This window comes from Podarcis vaucheri (genome assembly GCF_965113315.1).
Source record: "Podarcis vaucheri genome assembly, chromosome: 2".
In the NCBI taxonomy this organism is placed as follows: domain Eukaryota; kingdom Metazoa; phylum Chordata; class Lepidosauria; order Squamata; family Lacertidae; genus Podarcis; species Podarcis vaucheri.
Genome location: NC_138760.1, coordinates 103,462,988 through 103,480,853, shown reverse-complemented (window position 1 = coordinate 103,480,853; position 17,866 = coordinate 103,462,988). Strand labels below are relative to the sequence as shown.

The 17,866-nt window shown below is 45.3% G+C and overlaps 1 protein-coding gene across 1 annotated transcript in view; it reads right to left on the bottom strand.

Moving 5' to 3' along the window:
- Positions 1–14,076, bottom strand: part of TAFA4 (TAFA chemokine like family member 4) — a 139,848-nt gene extending 125,772 nt beyond the window's left edge. The window contains exon 1 of the mRNA XM_082210819.1: positions 13,872–14,076. The gene's annotated coding sequence lies outside the window, so the exon portion shown is untranslated. The remainder of the gene's footprint in view (positions 1–13,871) is intronic.
- Between the last annotated feature and the right edge of the window lie 3,790 nt (positions 14,077–17,866).

The following is a 17,866-nucleotide window of genomic DNA, read 5'->3' as shown; positions in this document are numbered from 1 at the left end:
GCTCCTCTTGCCACTACCACCTGCTCAATGGCTCCGTTTCTCTGGGTGAACAGCAAGCAATGGGAGTGATGAAGAAGGAACAGCAGCTGCCATTGACAGCTCACTCATTTTCTGTTATGTAGTGTATCTGTATCTGTCTTTCTCCTGGGACAGCAGTGGGGATTGGGCCCTGATGCAAAAGGACATTAACTGAGCTACTGCATGGAAGAAGAGCGCCCCCCACACACCTGATCGGTTGTTTGTGGCATTTTTACCACACATTCACAGTGAGTTCTCTGGCCTATGTAGATCTTGAACAAAACAAAATAAAACCCATTAAAAAATATACAGCAACATGAAAATAAAATCAAACACCAGCTAAAAACAACATCAGGATAAACCAGAAGTGCCTTGGAAGGTACTGGTTCAATAAAGCTCAAAAGGAAGGTTTGGACAATTAATGATTGGGAGTGGCTGCGCCATTAAACTTCAGATAACAGATTTGCACAAGATCCCGGATTGGAATGGAGTCAGAGGAAGCTGCGCTGATAAAAAGGCAGTTGGAAAAATATATACTAATAAAGCTGTATTCGACGGATGAAAGTATATGATGTTTGACATGACTGAGAATCGTGGAACCAGGGACGGATAATTATAAAGCGTTAAAATCGAGATGTGGAAGATATGGAAACGAGGAGAGGCAGGACTGGGATGTGGAGATATGCTTCAGAGATCCAGACCGTGGGGAGCTCCAAAAAACTGATAATTATAATTTGGACTATAATTTGGACTTTTCTATTTTAGTTTTTTATTTTAATTGGAGTATTATGATTGGATATATTAATTGGATGGTTTTTTATTGGAAAATCAATAAAAATGATTTTTTTAAAAAAAACAAAACAACCAGAAGTGCCCAAGTTCTAAAAAGCATTCAAACGTGTTTTGAAACTGAAGAACCTAAGAAAATAAAAAGGTCTGCACCCAACACAAATGAAACCGCAATGCAACATTGGAAGAGCTGTGCTGGACCAGGCCAAAGGCCTGTCTAGTCTGCCATCCTGTTCTTACAGTGGCCAACCAGATGCCTATGGGAAGCCTGAGATCTCTTCACTTGCAGCTCCCAACAATTGGGACCCAAAGGCATCCTGCATCTGACAGTGGAGATAGAACAAAGCCTTATCCTCCATTAAAATGTCTAATCCTCTTTTAAAGCCATCCAAGTTTATGGTCATCAGTACATCTTGTGAGAGTAGCTTCTGCTGCCAAACAAGCACAAGGCAAACTGCTCTCATTGTTTCAGTAACATAAAACATTTGTAGATTTGAGATTACATAAGGCCTAATCTCTCAGATCTTCTCTCAGCCACCTAAAGTAAGAGAGAGTACCCTCCTCTGTTCTTCCTGCTCCCTTACTAGATAGTGAGTCTTTCATTTCTCATGACACTGGGGAAGGCTTTCCACAATTGGGGTGCCACCATCGACCAGCTCCTCTCCTTGGTAGCTACCCACCTCATCTCATTGGGGCAGCTGCAAAATGGCACTTGAAGATGTTGTCAGGGTCCAGGCAAGTATATATACAGCTTGCCAGAGAACCTGCAAAACCCAGAGCTGGAACTAGCTCCAAGTTGCAATGCCACACTTGTGATTTTCATTCCTTGTAGGCCTCATTCTCCTATTGTCGCCATTTATGTAGTGCCATCAATATGTGCACACTTTATAGGCCAACATAGGCGAAAAAGACTTACGTCTTTCAGGGAAAGGACCATAGGTCAGTGGGAAAGCATTCCAGCTAACATCCCTGGCATCTCAGACATGCAAAAACATGTATGTATGGAGATTCCCCTCTCCGGTGAAGTGAATACAGATGTCAGCATAGACAGAACCTCATAGTATGCACCAGGGCACACAGGTGGCCCTTGACTTGGGCAAGAGCATCTTGACCTGCTCTTCCCCAACCAGATACCCTCCAGATATTTTAGACTACAACTTCCATTAGCCACAGCCAGCATGGTCAGTGGCCAGGGATGATGGGAGTTGTGGTCCAAAACATCTGGAGGGAACCAGGTTTAAGGGAGAATGGTGTAGAGGATCACAGTTTAACTGGTATATTGTAGTATGAGCCATGGGCAAGAGCCTAGTGCCAGGGCTAGTGGTCTGGAGGTGTATCAAGACCGAGAATGAGCTGGAGAGGACAGGTGAGCTGGCTCACTGCTAGCCTGGCAAGCAAGAGAGATAGCAAGGCAATACGTTGAGAGGCAAGTAGGGGTACCCTAATCTTCACCCCAACTGGAACTGAGGAGTCACACCAGAGTCTGGGGGGCTTTATCAGATTATTGATCCCTTCTATCAGCAGACCCTTCTTGAGCCAACAGCAGATAGGCCAACCCTTTCTGGCAAGCACCACGATAGCCTGGATCTAGCTGCCAAACGGCACTGCTTGACTCCTAGCACCTTGAACCAAAACAATGGTGGAAGTATATAAGGGTTGACTGGAAGATAACAAGGGGGTGTAACACACACAGCCTTATAGCCTAGGTATTAAAGCCACACACTTGATTGAAGGAGCTCCAGCTGTAATGCACTGTTCTCTCCCAAACATTTCGTACTCACCACAACTCTGCGAGGCTGAGAGATAGTGACTGTACCAAGGTGAGCATCGTGGCTGACTGGGGATTTGAACCTTGCTCTCCCTAGTCTTAGCCTTTAAGCGCACTGGCTTTCACACATGCAACTTGGGCTATTCAGGGTACATTTTTGTTTACTCCTGCAATGCTAGTAGTTTTTGAAAGGTATGTGGCAATTCACTGGAACAAGTGACACTGTGAATTGTGAATGAGATGGGGAAAGAAAAAACTTGATGATTATTATTTCTTTAAATGTATTACGGGAGGGGTGGGTTTGACGATTACCTCCGATTATTTAATGCTTGAGGCAAGCAGAATTAATTTCTGTGTATATTATTAGCACCTCACCCTGCTGAGATTTTCCCATTGTTACACTACGGAACATTGTAGTCAGACCGCTCACAGCTATTGTGCATGCTTTTAAAAGAGGTAAATCAAAATAAATTACGTTATTAATATATTATCCTTACTGGAGAAGCAGCAAGGGGCCAATTGAAAAGTGACCCCTACTGTGACTGAAACTACATGGGTATAAAGTATTAACTCCATCAGAACGCGACACGGGGACCATGCACAAACAAACAATTTTAATTCCTTTTGCAAACGCTCTACTCATTTGCAAATATGTATCCTATCTAATCTTTTCCTGAAACTTATTTATTCAGACTTTCTATTCTCATCCCATACGCTTGACTACAAAAAAGAACAGCCCTAGTTCTATTGCAGAAGGAAAGCTGCTATGACTTCTCCAATAAGGCTTTCTGGAGAATCACCTCCTATATTCTAACTGTTGTTGTTGTTGTTGTTGTTGTTTGGATTATTACAAAGAGGCATTTCATTCCTCAAGAGAATGAGGCCTGAAGGGAAATCTCTGAGGTAGAAGTCGATTTGAGGTAGGGTCAGACAGACAGGTTCATTCCCTCCCTTGAGGAATTTCTCACATTAAGAATTGTAGGATTGAAGAATAGGAAGGGACTATGTGGATCATCTAGGGATGCAGGTGGCGCTGTGGTCTAAACCACAGAGCCTAGGGCTTGCTGATCAGAAGGTCGGTTGTTCGAATCCCCATGACGGGGTGAGCTCCTGTTGCTCGGTCCCTGCTCCTGCCAACCTAGCAGTTCAAAAGCATGTAAAAATGCAAGTAGATAAATAGGTACCGCTCCAGCGGGAAGGTAAATGGCATTTCCGTGTGCTGCTCTGGTTTGCCAGAAGTGGCTTAGTCATGCTGGCCACATGACCCAGAAGCTTTACGCCAGCTCCCTCAGCCAGTGAAGCAAGATGAGCACCGCAACCCCAGAGTCGTCCGCGACTGGACCTAACAGTCAGGGGTCCCCTTTACCTTTACCTTATGAGGGTCATCTAGACCAACCCCCTGCATGCAGGAATCTTTTGCCAAACGTGGGGCTCAAACCCACAACCCTAAGATTAAGAGTCTCATGCTCTACCAACTGAGCTGTCATTGGCTGATTCTATACAGGCAAGTCTCCACAGGCATTCCAGCAACCAACAGGAATATGATGCACTAGGCATAACCACCAGGAATATGCAGTGCTAACAGCCCATAGTTATGTCCAGGCTCAGCCATAGAAGTGAGCAGCAGGACAGGAGCCAGAAGCTGAGACAGAGCTGAGGTGCCAGAGCCCATAAGACACAGAAAAATACACCAGAGCCAGGCAGGCCTTGATGCTCAGGCAAGGTCCTGCTCAAATAGGAAGACCTTTATAGCCCTATCATGTTCAGGAGGGCACAATGGTTAGTGGACAGGACTCAGACCACAGCTTGAGAATATTTCACTCCCATGAGCATTTTCCAAACAGCAGTTCATGTAGAACCAGGGCCTCTAACACAGGGGTACAGCTGTACTGACCCCATACCAGCAGGGGCAGCTTTCATTTTAAAAAACAAGTCAACCAGACATTTCTGGAGAAAGTTAGAGGACAAAGTGTGGAGGCAGCTCTAATGTTTCAGGAGGCATGTTGACCACCACTAACCCCATCTGGGACTCAGGATGGGCCCCTCCCAGAACAGAAGCAGCTGGATAAAGGATGGTATTGGGGTATGTTTGTTAAAACACTTTCCTCATGTCCACAGATCCTGTTGGCATCCCTGCTTAGAACCAAAAGTCTTCAGTTACAGCAGCTCCCAACAGGTCAGGAAGATTTACATGTACAGCCCCACAATGGAGCCAGATGGAAGCTGTTTCTGTGAACTACCACGTGAGGGCTGAAGCATACCTTCCCCTCAGCGAGGGGAAGGTACAGTCGTACCTTGGTTCTCGAACGCCTTGGTACTCATACGTTTTGGCTCCTGAACGCCAAAAACCTGGAAGTAAGTGTTCCAGTTTCCAAACATTATTTGGAACCCAAACGTCCAGCATGGCTTACACGACTTCCGATTGAGTGCAGGAAGCTCCTGCAGCCAATCGGAAGACAAACCTTGGTTTCTGAATGTTTTCAGAAGTCGAATGGACTTCCAGAACGGAGTATGTTCAAGAACCAAGGTATGACTGTATAGGATATAAAACAGGCTAAATATGCCTTAGGCCCATGAATAGCCCAGCATGGTACAACCTGCATGCCTTAAAGGAAGAGCAAAGCTACAAACAGAAGAGAATGCTAGAGTATCTCTCCAAGGATTTGCTGGAACTCTTAAGGAAAGGGTGGCAAATACATGCCTGCACACGAAGCAAATGCAAAGTATACACATGTGAGACACATCCTCAGCATGAACTGCCTTTGTTTGTGTGAACACAATTGCATAAAGGCCATGGTTTGCTTAACATATCATGTATGCCATGGAGGATCACATAAATCATGGTTTGTATCTCCAAAGTTTGGCTTGTTTTCATGCTGCGCTTGTCTTGTGCTTTTGCAGCTTCCTTAGCCATGGTTAAAGAAGGGTACAGTGGTACCTCAGGTTAAGTACTTAATTCATTCTGGAGGTCCATTCTTAACCTGAAACTGTTCTTAACCTGGAGCACCACTTTAGCTAATGGGGCATCCTGCTGCTGCCACACCACCGGAGCACAATTTCTGTTCTCATCCTGAAGCAAAGTTCTTAACCTGAAGCACTATTTCTGGGTGAGTGGAGTCTGTAACCTGAAGCATATGTAACCTGAAGTGTATGTAACCCGAGGTACCACTGTATTTGGGTTCACACGTTAACCACAACTTGTGATCCGCAAGCCAGCCAAACAACCTAACAAAGTTGTTGTGAGGATTAAATAATAGGCTGTGTGTGCTACCCTGAACTCCTTGCAGAAAGGGTGGAAATAAAATACAATAAAACAATTAACTATGGTTTTTTTAAAGTTATTGTAATCATTTTACAGTGACAAATATCTATTTTTTTTAAAAAAAATCAAACCTGTTGAAGATTATCTTCCTTGTTATAATATTAATACTTTTAAAATGCAACATTTGGTCAACATTAGACTGGTCAAATACCCGTCCCTGTTGTAAATATCCTTGTTCTTTATAACACAAGAAGAAAATTTAGTTACTACTAGTGCCAATACTTGCAATGTTTTGCAACTTGCAGGTATTTACTAATTGCTATCTCAATTCTCTGAGTGTGTTGTAGCCAAAATAGGGAAATACAGAGAAAAGGAGGATGTACCCGCAGACTCAGGAGAACCACCAAGATTTGCTAAAGTACAAAAAAATATTTGAGAGGGGGACCCCTAAAAGGGGGGAGCACATGCAAAGCAACCCAGTGAAGACTGAGGTTACTCTCAGATTACCTGTTGATTAAACATTTGTTCTGATTCAGGTGTGGAGACATACTACGTTGTGTAAGGCAGTTGCTCTCCCATACTTTCTTCCATCACCAGAGCACTAAATCCACTTTAATTGTACAACCTGAATTTGCAGGTTTGTGATTGAATTCCACCTGACAGTAGTGAGAGTCTGGAAGCATCCTGAGTGTATACAGGGTACCCGTAATGCTGACAGACTGTTAGAGGGCAGGGAAAGGAGGAAATAGTGAGAAGAGAAATGGAATGGAGTATCCAGAACAGGGGTGTGCCCTTTTATAACTTTTTTTTTTTTTTGCACTTACTTAATTAGATTGCATCAGGATATGTCTACTGCAGTTTTCTCCCCCCAGGGGGACCAAATTTAGCACCAAGACCCGAAGCTCCCTACCCCTGGTCCCAGGCCACCGTTGGAAACCTCTGGACATAAATAAAATACATGGATTGCACGGTGCTTCCATTTATCAAAATTTATATACCGCTTGATTACAGTAAAACCTCCAAAAGGTTTACCCCCCCAAAAAAATAAAGATGTCATGAAAAACAGTCAAAGATAATTAAAAATCAGCAAGGAGCGCAGTTCTCTGAGCAGAGGTGTTATATGCTCACGGGGTCTCGTTCCTGTCGCGTTCTGTGCCAACCGCAGTTTCTGGGTCACGTGCAAGGGATGCCCCACACAGAGTGCATTGCAGTAAACCCAGGCTTGAAGTCACCTGTGCCTAAATCCTGATGTAACACTTCTATTCAATGAACCCCCCACATGTATCCCCAACAGGGCCAGATTTAGGTTTGATGAGGCCCTAAGCTCCTGAAGGTAATGGGGCCCTTTATATGTCCAGCTGTTCTTTGTCAACAACCAATTGTCGCTGTTTTTTGTGCTGAATATATGCTACATGGTAATTTATGGACCTAATAGGTATCTAAAGCCATTTGCACATGTTGCAACCAGTCCATGCAGAATGTAGGCACGCTATATATAGAAATGAGAATAACAGTAATATTTTAGGGAGCAGGCTAGCAGGTGAGGCCCATTACTTACATCATGGGAGCCTACACAGCACAAAACACTGTTGCTGTATGTAGGTTTTATTTTATTTGTTTTTTATCTTATATTTTGGAAATGTACATCCATTTTTTTTTCTTTAATTTTTTTTGGGGGCCCCAAGAGAGTGGGGCCCTAAGCTATAGCTTGTTTAGTTTATACGTACATCTGGCGCTGATCCCCAATAATCTTATGCCTGATAACATGCCCTCCTTGTTCTTGGCTTCCAGGCTTTCAAAATGCAAAGGGCCAGTATATTTGTATGAGAGTTTTTAAAATTTTAATCCATTAATCTTTCTAGAATGCACAACCTGCTAAAACTACAAAGCTTATCTCACCAGTGCAAAGTGAGTTGCAACATTTTCAACTGGGGGAAGGGGCTTAATCCAGACACACCAACACCTTCCCAAAGTACCACTGAGCTACAATATAGCCTTTCTAAGACTTACACCACCATATGCATACAGACATTGGACTTCAGCCTGAATTGGGTATCATAAGCAACAATATTAGATACATAAATCTGATGGGACAAGATCTAAACGCCAAAAAAGTATGCCACAATTAAAAATCTTTTAAAATAATCTAAATCCTCTTGATGATTTCTTTATCAGCAGGAGCTCTTGTAATTTTCTAAGTGTTTTTTTTAATGCCACAATAGATCAAAAGATCATTACTATTCAACTTATTTGAATATTTCCTAATTCCCTAAACAGTTGCTTACTGTTTTCTAATTTAAAGTAATTCATTACATGCACATCTTGCATTTTATGTCAACTCAAAGTGAATTATACATTCTCTCTCTCTCTCCCGGACAATTCAATGGCAACATTTCAGTCATCCATATGGTTCATTTTATTTCAGTATACAAATCGGCAGTATATATATAAATTGGCAGCAACGTAAAGCATGATGGAAAATTACCCCTCTTTAATAATGCTAAACAATTCTAATGATCCCATAGGTTATGCTAAACATCATCAACAACAAATATGCAAATAATAAATATGCAGATAGAATGCTGTTTTTCAAAGCCAGAGCTTCTCCCAGGCAGCTCATAATAGAATAGATAAAGTAAGTTTGTAAATGTTTTCAAAAGATCCCTGCAAAGTTTGAGGGCGAGGACAGAACAGTCTTCTTCTCACTTCAGTAGTGAATTCTCTAGGTATATTTAACTTCCAAGAGAGCATGCATAGGATTATAGTCTAATGCACTTTAATTTGTGGCCTGCAAAATCATTAGTATCTTTCTTCCTATGAACTCAGAGTGGGATCAGAGCAGGCCTTAAAATGTACTAGTGCATTGAGCAAATGTAGTGTTGCACTATAATTGCTAGAACAGTTTTGGAAGCAAGGCAACCCTTTAATATCTTCTGCTACTGGTATAAGTCTCAGCCTTCAACACCAAGGGGCCCTCAAGATGTTTTGGACTTCAACTCCCATCAGCCTCTTCAGCACATGCATTATGGGAATTGTAGTACAAAGATTCTAGAGGGCACCACACTGTTGAAAGCAGTATTACCTTGTTCAGAGTAAGTAGCTCTTTTTTTCTTTCCTTCGTAGAATGCTGCTTGTTGTTTTTATGAAGCTTTACATCAGATAGGCTGTTCAGATGCTGTGAGACTCCAGCTCCCATCAGACCCAGGCACCATAGTCAGTGGTCAGGAATTATTATTATTCAATGTATATACTGCTTAATGCCAAAACAAGTTTCTAAATGGCTCACAAATTATTATTTTAAAAAACCAGCTCCATCAACCATTGCAAGGTAGACCTTCACAATGGGAGTTGTTATAGTCTAGCAACGTCTAGAGGGCCACAGGTTCCCTATCCCTGAATTATATAGAATCATAGAATCTCAGAGTTGGAAGGGACCCAATGGGTCATCTTGTCCAACCCTCTGCAATGCAGGAATCTCAACTAAAGCATCCATGACAGATGACCATCCAACCTCTGCTTAGAAACCTCCAAGGAAGGAGAGTCCACCACCTCTCGTGGGAGTCTGTTCTACTGCCAAACAGCTCTTACTGTCAGAAAGTTCTTTCTACATTCCAAAGCAGGAGAAGCAAGCTTGCTCTACTCTCCATGTGACAACCCTTCGGATATTTGAAGATGGCTATCATATCTCCTCTTTTCCAGGCCAAACATACCCAACTTCCTCAACTGTTCCTCATAAGGCTTGGTTTCCAGACCCTTGATCACCTTGGTTGCCCTGCTCTGCTCACGTTCCAGCTTGTCAATAGCCTTCTTTCATGGTCCTAATTAATTATATGCTTCCATCAACCTTGTGAGGACAGCCCATCTCTTCATTTCACTGGAAGACAGCAACCTGTCCAAGGCCACTACAACTGGGCTGATATTTGGAACCATTCCTAAAACGTCTGCTCTCCAGCTTTCTTCCAAATTTACAGTGGGGAACGGGAGGATAAATATTAGGGTCAACTAATAAACTGGAGAAAAGCAGTGAAAATAAGCATGCAATACAGTAAAAGCATACTGTGATCCTTCACTATAGGAATAGCCTTTAAAACTATTGTCAGCAGACCAAACTTTGGTTGTGAGTTTGGCAAGGGGAGTAGGCTATTTGCCTGAGCCTCCCTTCTAATTCCTGGTTCCAGCATGGATTCAATTGCTGAAATAGCCAGGCCAGCCTGGTAAGGGCCTACTACATAGTATGGGTCATTAAGATAACAAAGGGAGTGGCTCTGTACGAGGTGCAAATGGGTGGGACTCCCTCCCTCCCTCCACTGTCTGCTAGTTAAAAATAAAGTACAAAAGGCCAGAGTGGTGAGTTGAGTTATGTGAGCTAGAAGCTTGATACAACAGCTGCAGGATGGAAAGGCAGAGAGAGAGAGTGCCATGCCTGATTTCTGCTGGAATATGGAGATGGGAAAGACAGAACACTCTTGGGATGTTGATGCTGTGAAACCCTCCATCCTAGAATGAGGTTGTATATATGTGTAAATATGTGCAAATGAACCATATATCCTAAAGACACCACAGTCTCCGCTGTGCCTCGTTCTGAAAGAAACACAAACCCTGGAAACCCCTGGAATCTTCACCACTCAGAGACTGAGGTAGTGTGCCACACTATACATATCTGTTCTGTACTACATAGGTTAGATAGGACAGCTCAACAGCACTGGTGCAATTTAATTAGTTCCAAAACAAAAATGCATGGATAAACAGAGTCAGAGAGGATGCTGACATGATGTCAGGAACTATCTTTAGTTATTTAACATGGTCCACTTTACCAATCACTGTGACAAAAGGAAAATTATGATTGTCCTTAAATCAAGAGATGGAATCTTTGATCTAGCCAAGCTTTCATTCTTTCTATCTATCTATCTATTCATCCAAGGTATTAGTATTCCACTCTCCAGCTTTTTTAAACAAAGAACCCAAGGGTGCTTAACATATGGCTGATTAAATCTTATTTATTTATTTATTTATTTATTTATTTATTTATTGGCAGCTTTTGGTCCTAGATGGTCACCACACAGTTCACAGAATGATTGGGCGGCGAGGTGGGGGGACTCATCAGTCAAGTTGCTTAAACAAACAAAAACCACCAGTAAAAACAAATTCAATAAATTAGGCATGATGCAACTTACTTAAAATGCCTGCTAGACTAGAAAGGTCTTCATTAAAGCACCTAGAGAAGGGGGAAGTGTCTGATCTCAGCTGAAAGAGAGCTCCACAGAGTCGCGCTCCTGGTGGATCTGAGCCATTGGGAAACACTAGCAGAAACTCCTTCAAAGATTCCATTGATCAGGGATGGATGTAAGGAATCAGACAGTCCTTAAGACATCCTGGACCCAAGCCGTTAAGGGTCTTATGAATTCATACAAGGAGCTTACACTTGGCTTGGTAGCGTAATACAAAGTGACAAAATAGAATGCATGGAATTAACTCAGCAAAACAAGAGCACCAGATCAAAGAGGAAGAGTCAGTAAAATCTGTAGAGGACCGCTGGATGTTCTGCTGGGTAAACACAAAGGCTTTCTGGGAGACACATCAGACTCTGTTGCAGGTTAACCTATCTTGGGAAGGCTTTCCACATTGAGGATGCCAATTAAACTAAGCAGGACCTCTTTGATCACTATCTGCCTAACATCAAGGGACTCAGAGGTGGATCTCCAAAGATGACCAGTTAATTTGGGAGGAGGCAATCCTTTGGGATCCCATGACCTTTAGGACTTTGCTTACCATTAAATAACTTTAACTGATTTAGAAGCAGTACAGAAATCCCCAGGACATACTTCTATGTAAATGGGACTGAATTGCCAGATGCATATTTGGGGTGGGGGGTGGAACTGTGTGGTGCTGGGAATGGCACTCAGAACTTGTTCTCAAACTGAGATGTTCTCTGTACGCTTGTCGCAATTACAGGGAGTAGAATGAAACCACCAAATGCATATCGCAATATGGCTTTGGCCAGGGTGTGGTTCCGAAACACCTGATTGGCTGGCGATGATGTCAAGCGCATGCTCAATCTCTAGTGGATGCAGTTTCAACATCACTCATCCTCAAGGAAAGTGTTAGCATAGGAGTTTCTGCCATAAGTAGCAGGATCTTAACCAACATGTGGGAACGAGAAGGGCAGTTTTTCAAACCTCATTTTCAAAACTGAACTGGTGCCTTGCTAAGAGGGCCACTTGTAAAAGCATCTTTCTTTCCAAAATCTCATTCGGGGGAGATGTTGTTTCTGAAAATTCAACTATTCCAGAAATCTTGACATTCAGCACCTGAAGCCAGTTCATGTTGCAACAAGAGGTTTGTATAATTTCATTTTTTCTAGCAAGGGCTAACAGTGCACTTGACATGATGCAGAATGGAGTATATTATAGTATACTTCCTTTCTGTATAAACAAAATAATCTCTAAATTGGATTCTTTCAAGCACATTGGCCTACACGTAAATGTGGGGCCTGGTCCATTAGGGCAAATGAGGCACTGCCCCACCAAACCTCAGCTGCCTGTCTTCTTACTTAGGCTCAGTTACAGCAAGGAAAAGGATGAGGACGAAACAGGAATTAGTTGGCCTTGCCTCTCATTGGCTCCAGTTCCGCCTACTGTTGCCCTCCCTGAATTCTGCTCCACCAGTCTCAATGGGCATCAACCACCACTGCTTGTACATGGTGGTGACAAAAGAAGGCTAATCCAAATACAAAATGATAAAACTCAAGATTCTAAGTATATTTTTTTAATATTAAAATGAATTGCCACAATATTTTTTCCCATACAAAGACCAGACAGGCTGCAAACACCCAGATGGTCCCTGTGTTGCTGTCTTTAATTAGACTTAATATTATCATCATAAATATAAGTCGCCAAAATGGACCCACTTGTTCCCTGGGCTGAGGGGTAACTGTTTCCTCTACTGAATGATTTGGTGAGAGAGAGAGAGAGAAGAATACCCTTTCATGGGTCTCTATATACACAGGTTTACCAGAAGACTACAGCATATCAGTAAAACATTATGCTTTAAAAAAAAAAACACAAAATGAATTCAGTTACTTCCCATCAAAACATGCGGGGGGGGGGAGAATGCCAGCTACACAAATACAACTTGTGCCAGGGAAAATGTATGTCAAAGCAATTTGAAAACACATCTGTGCAAAGGTTTGCATGCAATTACTGTGTGCGCACCTTGGAATATATTGAGTGGCATACTGGGAATACGCTGTCGTGAGTTATTTATTTTTACAGCGTGTGGAATCGGGGGGGGGGGAGCAAGCAGCCCACAACATCTCAGCTGGCTACCTGAAAACTAAGGAGTATGATGGACAGGAAATGTTTTCCTAGCCACAGACACCTGCACTTACCGTTAAGCAAAGGACACAACACAATTAAGCGTGTTAATGTCAGGGTACCGGACTGCTAATACAAAAGTGAGGACTGATCAGGTCTATATATCTGTGGCTTGGACTTTCTAGCAATTAGTTTTATACACTGCCCTGATTTGCACATACACCCTCTCACCCTCTCTTGTCTCCCAACACTTCCACTGCTCCAGCCAGATAGCTCACTATGTTAAACTGGGCTTACTCACAGGTAAGTATGCATAAGATTGCCGTTTTAAGTCATTCTACTACACAGTTTGCAAATAATGCCAACGAATGCATGCAGAATTTATTTCACGCAGGCCAGGTAGCAAGCAGGCTTTAGAGGCGTGATGACATCAGTCACTCACTGTCACAATAAACTGGGGCTAGTGGTTCCAGATGCACCTTATGTTAAGGGAAGTTGTCCCTTAATACATATCCTCGCAGCAACACAGAACAATTTGTCTTGCTCCCCCTTGAGAAAAAACGTTCCTATAGTTCTGATGTGCACACACCTCAAAAGTTGTGCGGTTGGGTGGGTGGGTTTTATTCTGTTTTTCAGCTGTGATTAACTTACAAAATGGAAAGACTAAACGGGAAGAAGGATTTTCTCTCCGCGCCCACACAGAAGGGAACTCTCCACTCACCTCCGTCTCATGTACTACATTTCTAAAACGATCTCCTGTTAAAGCACAGTTCTTCGTCCGCCGATAAAATGAATGAGCACGCACTTTATCTCCTGCGATCAGCCATATTAACCACGCTTGACTGGGGCTGTCTGTGGATAAAGGAGTATAACAGCAGGAGACCCACTTCGTGCGCTGCAGGCGGCGAGAGGAGAATCCAAAAAAAAAGTTTTATTTCACTCTTTCCGGGGGGGGGGGGGGCTTTGCCTCTCGACGCACCTTCTTCACACCTCCACTTATCCTGGATAGGTTTCAGGTTTCAGGCAAGAAATGAAACCGTATGCGGCGGTAGAGGGGGGGGGAGGCGACAGCGGATGGGAAGGGAAGAGCCTGCCGGGTTACTCCGCACCCCGATCTCGACCAGCAAGAGAGGACACTTCATCCATCTTTCTGTCTCTCTCGCTGATGGATCCTCACTCCTTTACAGGTTTGCCACGCTTCGCCGCTGAACTGACAAAGGAGACTTTATTTTACACCCCCGTCTCGAGCAGACTAGGAACTGCACAAGGGAGGCGGCAGCGAAAATAGGTCTGTTTGCCCGCGCGCCTCCCGGACAAACACGATCGCGCTTTCGGAAGTGCTGCGCTCGAGATCATTTCCCCAGGCCCCTCCAGAAGGCGCTCGCACTCTGCGTAAACTGGAAACACCTTAGCTCGTCATTCCGGCCGCGCTTTGGAGGGGCCGGTAATGGTTCTGCGCGATCACCTGCACTCTGCATATGCTCCGGGTCTCACCGCTCCGCTCTCGTGCAATGCGGAGCGTTGGCTTTCCAAACAGACTGAGCTCCGCACGTTAAACCCTTCCTACGACAGAAGAGGCGCTGGCCTGCCAGGACTTGGCTGGGCATCACAGTTAGCCAGCCAAATGGCTCCCAGAGAGCCGAGGCAGAAACGCTCTCCCGGCCTCCCAGTGCCCATGGGCAGCTGCTTGGCCAGGCTCTCCCACAAAGCGGTCCACTTCAGCTGTGGCTGGCTCCGCCAGCCTCTGCTCTGCAGCAACTATTCCAAGCTCATCGATTTTAAAACAACCCCCAAGGCTTCCTACATCTGGCCCCAGAATCCAACACACACAAAGAGAGAGAGAGAGAGAGAGAGAGAGAGAGAGAGAGAGAAGTAGCTTCCAGTCACACCTGCCCACAAACAACTATCCAATCCCCTAGGAGGGATTGCTATTTTACGCGCGCTCTTGCCTGGAGAGCAAGTGCCACTGAACTTGGTGGAATTAACTTCTGAATGAAGCTTTGTCTCCAAATGCGCCACCCGACAGAGTACTGGTCCCCAAAAGTCTGCCGGCGCGCCGGCGCCTCAGATATTTAATTCTCTCAAGCCTCTGGAATCGCGAAAGGGAAAACAACGGATACAGAGCAACCATGTGCGTGATTCCTAGGAAATACGTGACATTACTCCCAGGTAAGTACGTGTGTGCGCGCGCAGGATTACAGTATCAATATAGGTCAAGTTTACAGCGCTCTACCTGATGGGCAGACGGTCATGCTTAGGCAAAACATAGGAGTTGCTCGCATCCCCTTGCTTGGAAGACTAGTTTGAGCGCTCCCACGACTCAAAAAACCGAAAAAAGTTCCCTCTTTTTACGCCCAAGCGCAAATAGCAATGCCGTCGGGGCAGAAGTCCGGAGCCCCACTTAGCGGAAGGCCTGCAAGTGCAGCAGGGCATTTTGAAGTATGCGACGTATACACATAACCACCTAAACAGGGGTGGGAAAAAACCCCTTTCAGTCCAGAGTCTGATCACCTAAGGGCGCCACTCCACGCCCCCCCTCCCCCCGCACGCATACACGTTTGCTGCTGGCGCTTTCCAGCTCGCATCACGCGCGCTTCACTTCCTCACCGCCTCGCTCCCCAAGGCACGAGCGTGGATTCGAATCGCCACTTTCCCGGCACCTAAGGATCGGGAAGCAGGTTGCCTAGCGGACCTGGTTGTGGTAAGCGAGTAACTGAGTGGAAGGCGATCTCTCTGTCATCGGCTCCGTCCGATCTTTTCTCCAGCCCTGGAACAGCATCGCCGGAACTGCTCCCTGCACAGGTTACGCCGAGCAAGACAACCAACGGCCGGCTGCACTGCACAGCCCCACCACTACCAAAGATAGATAGATAGATAGATAGATAGATAGATAGATAGATAGATACCCCGGAGGTTGGCGGGCGCTTTCCTCCCTCTGGCGGGAAGAAGAAAAGCTGCTTCCTCGTGCGCCCTAGAGAGCGCAGCGTCGGCAAACCTTACCTGGCGCGCAACAGCAAAGATGAGCCGGGATCTAGCCTAGCCGCTCCGCCGGAGGAAAGGCAAGCGCGCCGATCGCCCCATCCAAAGCCGCGCTCTTTCTCCAGTATTAGGAAACCGCTATGTGCCACCGGCTATGTCTCCTCACGGGGCCAGGAGACAGGCAGGCAGGCAGAGCCACCTGCGCCCGCCGGGTGGAGGGGAGCTGGAGGCAAAGCTCAGCCAGCAGCCGAGGCTCCGAGGAACCCGCAAGAAAGATCCGTGGAAAAGAGAGAGAGAGAAACGTCAAGGCTGGAGGGTGGGGAACGAAGGAGGGATAATGAAACCCGACGGAAAGTTCGACGGGGTCACGCGTCTCCACGAGAATCCCAGCGCGGCTCTGCTGGCAAGGGAGCGGCGGCCGGAGAGCGCCACCAGCGCGCTTTGGAAACTACCGCGAGGCTCCTTGGCTTTCCCAGCCGCCTCTCCTTCGCTTGTTTCAAGGGGCTGCGAGGCGGGCGGCCCTGATAGGGCGGCCGGAGGGCGAGGGCTGCCCGCCCCCTTTCCGGGCGCTGTCACTCATCTTCCTCTACCCCACGCGGACGGCCACTTAGGCTCCTCCCCCCCAAGGCGTGCCCACGTGGCTATGTCACCGTGATCGTCCAGTCCGAGGGAGGGAAGTGTGGGGTGAGGATCAGGCCTTGAAATGGCAGTGTCTGGGACTCAACTCTTGCTTGTGGGGTTCTGGTTGGCCACTGTGAGGACTGGACATGATGAGCCTATAGCGCTCTTCTGTTGTCAGATAAAGAAATATATAATGTTGTGAGTTTGGTTAGTCTGATGGCTTGATCCCAGAGTTACTAATCCTTGCAGTCGTGGATCCAGCAAGGGTTAAAATCTAATGGAAGTTTCTCTTCTAGTCAGGCGATTTCTTTGGCATTAATGGACATATGGACTATTGTTACTATAACGAAAGAAGTTGCCCTGTGCCAGAGGGCACATGGGTGGTACTGAGAGAAACCTGTGTGAGAGAGCTTGAGAGCAGCCAGGAGAGAGAGAGAAAGAGATGCTTGAATCTAAGGCTGTCACTGGTAGAAGCAAGAACTTTTGGGGTGTTGATTCTGTGAGCCCCTCTACCCTAAACTCGGGTTGTATATATGTGTAAATAAACCATATGTCCTAAAGACAACACAGTCTCCGCTGTCCCTCATTCTGAGGAAACCAAACATTGGGTAAGCGCCTGGACGCCCTGGCATCTCACACTACTTGGAGATCATAGAATCATAGAGTTGGAAGAGACCACAAGGGCCATCGAGTCCAACCCCCTGCCAAGCAGGAAACACCATCAGAGCACTCCTGACATATGGTTGTCAAGCCTCTGCTTGAGGTGGCATCCAACAGTATGTTGCTAGGAGTACCCAGGCTGAAAGGTGCTGCTGCCTCCCCTGTATAATTTCCCTCCCTCGTCTCACCAATAGATTTGGAATTGAGCTTCACTGAAATCAATACCTGGTTGGTTTCAATAGAAATTTACTTACAAGTTTGTGTGCTTAAGGATTGTAACTTAAAACTGTTCAAAGCTCCATTAGGAAGGCCAGGAAGGCACATGGATTTAGGTGGGTCTTTACCAATTACGTGTGTGTTTAGAATTGCAGCCCAAATCCTAAACACATGTTCAGGTGGATCCCCTTTAATCTTTTAGTGGCAATTTTCAGGGTTCGCTTTCTTGGTTATTGTTTG